Source organism: Etheostoma cragini, chromosome 20, assembly GCF_013103735.1.
Source record: "Etheostoma cragini isolate CJK2018 chromosome 20, CSU_Ecrag_1.0, whole genome shotgun sequence".
Classification (NCBI taxonomy): Eukaryota; Metazoa; Chordata; class Actinopteri; order Perciformes; family Percidae; genus Etheostoma; species Etheostoma cragini.
This window is the reverse complement of record NC_048426.1, coordinates 4,331,211-4,337,992: the sequence shown is the minus strand read 5'-3', so window position 1 is coordinate 4,337,992 and position 6,782 is coordinate 4,331,211. Positions and strand designations below refer to the sequence as shown.

At 39.7% G+C, this 6,782-nt stretch overlaps 1 long non-coding RNA gene across 1 annotated transcript in view; it reads left to right on the top strand.

Annotated features, from left to right (window-relative positions):
* The window catches only part of LOC117935901, a 6,906-nt gene extending 1,324 nt beyond the window's left edge, over positions 1–5,582 (top strand). Inside the window, exons 2-3 of the long non-coding RNA XR_004654842.1 lie at positions 4,286–4,288; positions 5,454–5,582. This is a non-coding gene — a long non-coding RNA (uncharacterized LOC117935901). The remainder of the gene's footprint in view (positions 1–4,285; positions 4,289–5,453) is intronic.
* Positions 5,583–6,782: the final 1,200 nt, after the last annotated feature.

The window sequence follows — 6,782 nt, the reverse complement described above, 5'->3', positions numbered from 1 at the left end:
ATGGCCTGTAGAGAACTCTGAATGCCCCGTCTTTGAATATACTGCTGCATGGAAAACTAAAAGGAATAGTTTGGGAATTTGGGAAACACGCTTTTTTTGCTTTCTTTTTGAGAAGATCCATATCAATCTCACATCTGTGTGTAAAAGTTCAGAGCTGGTCTATGATTCACTTAGCTTAGCATAAAGACTGGGAGCAGGGGAAACAGCTAGCTTGTTTTGTTCCATAGGTCAGAAACACCCTCACTCACCACAGTAAACAAGCACATATCACAAAATGTAAAAACCAGTTAATAGATAGTGTTACACTTTCCGGTTTTGGATAAATAATCATCATTAATGTGAGTATAATGACTACGTAGGTAAATGCAAACAATATAACAGTTGTAACAGTCTGTTAAGTTCAGTAAATGACATCACGTTACTGTATTGATTCTTTTAAAACCAGGAAAAGACAACATACAAAATATTAGACAATACCTAGTCTCATATCAAAATATCTATATAATAACGATATATTGTCCAGCTCTCTTGAAGGTACAGTGGTGTGAAAAAGTGTTTGCCCCCTTCCTCATTTCCTGTTCCTTTGCATGTTTGTCACACTTAAGTGTTTCGGAACATCAAACCGGAACATGCAATTTTTTACCCCACGATATAGCTAAACACTGTTTTGTGTCACACGTCTCACAGCACAACAGTCAGGAACGCAGTTATGTTCCTGGAGTGGATCAAAAGCTTTCTATGACATTTTATTGATACATGAGTCCGGTCCATTCTCCGATATCCACTTGTATTTGTTGCAAATCCAAAAGTGATGTCTGTGAAGAAGCAAGCTACACACATTTCAACGCTACCTTTTAAAAGTGAAAGATATCCACTTGATTTGACCAAGGCTCATGTTAGTTTCACATAAACTTTGACCTAAATTGTAACAGAGCAAGGACTGTGGATTTTGTCTTCCATCACTTCTGTTGAAAGTACATTAGGCAAGAATCTTTTAGGTCAGTATGAACAGGACAAATGGTGCCTGTGCACCTATCCTTTTAACACTCTCCAAAATTCCGCATGGAAAGTCAAGCTGTTAGCCAAGCCCGAAAACATAAACATGTTGTGGAGCTAAATATATATTTTTCTGCTTCTTTAAATTGTTAATTATTGATGCCCCAGTCAGGGACCCCTTTGGAAATGTAGACCTACTGCATGCAGTTGTGAACACACACACACACACACACACACACACACACACACACACACACACACACACACACACATACTCACATCATCTTCTTTAAATTGTTAATTATTGATGTTCAAGTCAGGGCCCACAGTGGAAATGTAGTGTGTGCACCACTGATGACCACGCACACACACACACACACACACACACACACACACACACACACACACACACACACACACACACACACACACACGCGGTATAACATTGTGCAGTGAGGTTAGAAGCCAAAAAAGGACTAGAAATGATACCAGCCCTCTAAGTAACTAGTGTTACTAAGAGGGGTGGTAACTAGTTACTAGTTACTAATTAATTGGGGACAAAATAGGATAAGATATTAAAAGTCATTAGTGACCTTTTCAAAATGTTTTTTGTGATGATGATGATGTAGATTGTAATGATGCCGGTAAGTTGGTCCAAAGCGATGCTCCTCTGCATGTTTATCATGGGAAGATGTGTAAAGTCTTGGGTCAAGAATACATATTTGTACATCAACACACATGTCTGATATCTGTTCACATTCACAAATCAACAAAGGGTTGTGTTTTCTGTATGAATCACATCTTTCATCAAAACTACTCATTCTTGCAGATTTAAGTAGTATTATTTAAGAAGTTATACTATTAACTGTCTCAGAACAACAGTGAATAGATGTACACACAGTCTCAACCCAATCCCCTCCACCCACCACAGACGCTCAACTACACCGCTCCTCCAGTTGAAAGGTATTGGAGGGTGTGTGGGTGGCAGTAGATGGGGCAGATCTTTGATATCATTCAAAATTGTGTGTGTGTGTGTGTGTGTGTGTGTGTGTGTGTGTGTGCGTAGGGGAATTGCTGTTTTGCTCTGTCCCAGAAGAACGTTGTCTACTCCCCCCCTCTCCACCCCGCTCCCGCTGTCGCTGCTGGCATCACCTGGGGTGACAAAGGCTCTACTGGCACCCTAGGGTGATGGTGGGTGGTGGGTGGTGAAGGTTGAACTGGGGGTGGAGAGTGAGGTGAGCTGCCTGTACACACACACAGACAGACACACACACACACACACACACACACACACACAAACACACACACACACACACAGAGGCAGGCACACATTAGCACTCTAAAAAATAGTTGCATGGATAAGGATTAGACCCTGGAGACTGAGACTCTGTCAGCATCAGAAGGTCTTTCTCTCTTTCACCCACACATACACACGCAAACACACACACACACACACACACACACACACACACACACACACACACACACACTGTAAAAAACTCCATATATGACATCAATATTATTGCATTAATGTTAAATTAAACGTGTATTCAAACACTGAGTGATGCTTTATTAAAGTAATATGTATTTTTTGTAATCAGACAGGCATGATTTTGCGTCCTGGATCTTCAGCCTCCATAATTACGTTCAGTCGGCAGTAAAGTGCAGTATTAGCTTTATTCCCCTAACATGCAAAATATTCATTGACTCCATTTAATTTGAGTGTAACATAAATGCTTATTATGCTGCTGAATCACAACTAAATTACAGCCAGCTAATTATGCTTAACAGGGGGAAAAAAAGTCAGAGTATAATTATAATTTTAGGGAGACCCGTAATACAAATCACCTGCTTCTCAAACTTGTTTTCCCTAAACACACACTTTGTCACACACAGACACACACACACACACACACACTGTATTTTTCTCAATGGTTTAGAGAAAGAAATAACCCCTCCTGAGTGAGTGTGAGTGTGTGTGTTTGTGTGTGTGTGTGTGCACCTTCTTCATACCAGTGGAGGGCAGAATTACATTTCATAAATTAGAAGCACCGAGTGTTGATTAGAATGCAGGAGGAAGGAGGAGGTGGTGAAGAAAACGGTTTTCATCTGAATCTGATGGACCTGTTTCTCTTCTCTCCTTCCCCCCTTCTTTTGTTTCTACGCTGGGGTTAGACGATGATGACAAAAAGGCAGAAAATGCACAAACCAAAGTATTTTTGCACGTCTCAGACAAACCTTTTTGCAGTTTTTGCAGGTTGCTTACACACCAACATAAAAAAGTATCACACAAATATCAAAACCTAAAAGCACAATGTCAGCCTCACACTTTTTGCAAAACACTAAACCCACTCGTACACATTAGACACCAAAGTATATCATGATGTCACTGACTGTCATGTGACCAAACCTGTGAAACATCAGGTAACCAAACAATAGCTTGATCGTAGACACACCAATCAGGTTCAAGCCCTATGAAAATGCAACAGGCAAGTTTAGTATTTTCAGATCTTTCTTTTAATTTATTCCTGTTTTTTACTGTAATTGTAACCTGGACACAGTATTTTTGTAGCACAGTTTGTCTGTTTTTTGCTGAGTTATACCCGGTACTGTAGTAGCTGTAGTATGAAAACTGGGACATGTTTTGTCGTGATTCTCCATGTTGATTTGGGTAAATGGAGAGAAATAAAGGATATTTTCCTCATACTGCAGCATTGGTCTTGTGTAATGTTTGGTAGAACATATTGTATATTTGCACTTTCTCTGTGTACTTCATTTACAGTACTCTAATCACTGAGCAGTAAAATTGCTAAAAGTGTTTTAGGGTTAACAACAGCGGTGTGTAACTGGTTGAAACACAATTAAGATAATGCAAATATGGTTTTTAGAGATGAGGTGCGTCTGAGGTGTTCTGCTAATTGTGCGTAGTGTGTTGAAAAACCTGTCCCTGTTTCCAAAATAGTGCTTAAGCAATGGAGAAAGAACTGTAATTTGTGTGAGTGATAAGGAAAGTGGAATTTTTTTATTTATTCCAGTAGGGAAACACTGAATCCTTTGCTATGTGCACACAGTACACACAGTGTATATCACTATATTCAACTGAAAACTGTCGCTTTGATCACACTGCTGTATGTTGTGTATGGAAAATCCTGCTCATTGTGACATTCTTTTGTTAAGCCCCCCCACCCCACCCCCTCAGTGATTTGTAGTCTATTGATTTATTAGGAAAATAAATGAGGAATGTACTATTGATGCTCATAAAAAGACGTTTTACATCAGCTTATGAAAGAAAGTAGTGGAAAATGCAAACTTGAATAATGTAAAGCCCTGTTTACTTATGTAAAACAGAGCGTGGTGAAATCTGTGCATTAGCATGAGCTCGGGGTGCTGCTGTAGTAAATGAGAGGCCATGAAAAGACATTAGAAATAAGGTCATGGCTCACGCAGGATCTCTTGTATGTGTGTGTGTGTGTGTGTGTGTGTGTGTGCAGCCTCCTGGGTGAATGTGTGATTAGTCTAATCCCTGTAGTCACAGCTCTGCTCCCCTGATGTGGATGGAAAGATTCAGATGGTGATACGCTGCCACCAAGAGAAGCAATGTCAGAGCTGCTGGCAAAAATAAAAAAATAAAAAAATAAAAAAATAAAAACTCTCACCCTGCTCCGTCCTGGAAGGCTTTCATTCCTAAATGCTACAAATGAATTGGTAGGCAGAGATTTTCAGTCCATGCTGATCTTGTTGTAAAGGACAGGTTGTGGTTTGAATTAAAAAAGGAAGAAGAGATATCTCAAAATGTCCACAACCCTGACACCTGATTGGCCTTCAGAACCCATGTTAGCTTTTGGCGTACAATTTAAATGCACAATTCATTTGCTGGTGAGTGAAGATTCTCTCCCCCTCACAGCAAACAAATGAACTATCAGGGTAAACAGAGAGGCGCCAACCATTGAAATTTCACCCCTTAAATTGGCTCTTTCCCCACATCCTCTCCGTCTCTTCCACTTTAACATGAAACATTTTGGGTACTCAATCTGCATTGGTGACATCACAACTACTGCAGGGGGTGCCTCTCCTCTAGCTTCTTATTGGCTAATCTGGAAGCAAATAGCAGAGAAACACTCTGTTGCATGGTAAATAAATAGAAAATGCCAATCAAATTAAGAGAGGCATGTCAGTTTGGACAGTGAGGAAAGTGAAAGGCTACAGGTGGAGGGAGGCGGCCGGCCAGACCTCGTCTTACAGGTCACTGGGCTCGTTTACGGGCACGCTCAGATGGCCTGGTGGAGGAAGAGGAGCACGGCTGGGAATATTCAACCCCAAATTAATGCAGTTTTGAAGATAGTTGTTGCTCTGTGAGGTTGTAAAGGGTAACTATTGTTTCTTTCAAACAATTTTCCCCATTGGACCCTATGTTTTTGTGACTGATTGAAATTAAGCAGGGTTAGGGTTAGGGTGAGGAGGTTGATCTTTCTGTTAAAGAGTAAGATTCTTTTTTGAAACATCAAAACATCCACAAAACTGCGTTAGCTAAACCCACCAAACTCCATGTAAATAAACTATCATTTTAGCAGCACAAAATCCATCTCATTTAAAGTTGAGAGAAAGGAAAAAAACATTGAAAAACCTTGGTGGGTCATTTTTCCACTTTTCCAACCATCACAACTCTAGTTCATGTTGAAATAAACACAAAGATTACCGATTTAGTTGAGAAAATATGTTGGCTCTATACACCCTAAAAGTATTGTATTGTTTTTTAAATGGAGTCTGGTGGGTTCAGGGTTAGTGATCTCAGATCTGTTTCTGGTTAAACATAAAGTTCTTAAAGAGGTTTTAGAGGTCTTTCTCTGTAGGGATCCTTTCCACAATGTTATCAGAAACTTAGAAAATTAATCGGAGTCTGTCAGTGGCATAACGAGCACTTTTTGTGAAGGTGAATACAAGCTGAAAATTGCTCTATTAACTTTCATTGTAGCTTGTTTCTCCGCTGCTGAACGCAGAGATCTCTCTTAATACTAAACCGATGTCACAGATTGTTGTTCCCATCAGTCACTTAGACACAAACACACAGGAACATAGGGTCCAGGTTAAAGAAAACTGTAGTTATCCTTTAAGCAATATAGGGATTAATAGTTTTCAATAGCTTTCTGTGAATGTAAAACACACAGTTGTTGGCAATGGTGTAGGTTTGGTTTAACATTAGGCAGGATACATTATGTAATAATGGAGGGGGGTCATCCCCCATGAAGCAAAAAAACATGGGTGTCAAACACTCCATGGCATGCAAATTCATGGTGCAAATGTCTTTATTTATGTAATGGAAAACACTGTTCTCCTGCATTGCTGAACATTTTCTGCATACCTTAAACATAACGTTTGGGGATTTTTTCTTTTTTTAAAGATCATTTTTTTAATAGTCATGCTCATCTCAACGACGAATCTGTCTTTCTGTCTCTATGTCTATCTATCTTTTCTTTTCACGGCCATGTTGTGTTCTTTACCCCCCCGATACTGCAAAAGAAGACAGTTCTTGTGTCTCATACATGTTTCGAGCCCTCTATTGGGGAGTGGCTTGTCTTTCATATTTTTTTTAAGGAGAACAAATCTCTTCTAAATATTGGAGAGAGCGAAATCCCCACCAAAACATACGCCTATGGTTGTTGGTGAAATGGGTTCTGGATCACATGTTCTGGCACCTTTGAATTGCTTCCGAAAAAGGTTTGCCAAATAAGCCAGAGGGTCACCACGAGATGATGAATAAGAAAAAATAATCCTGAAATCACATATTT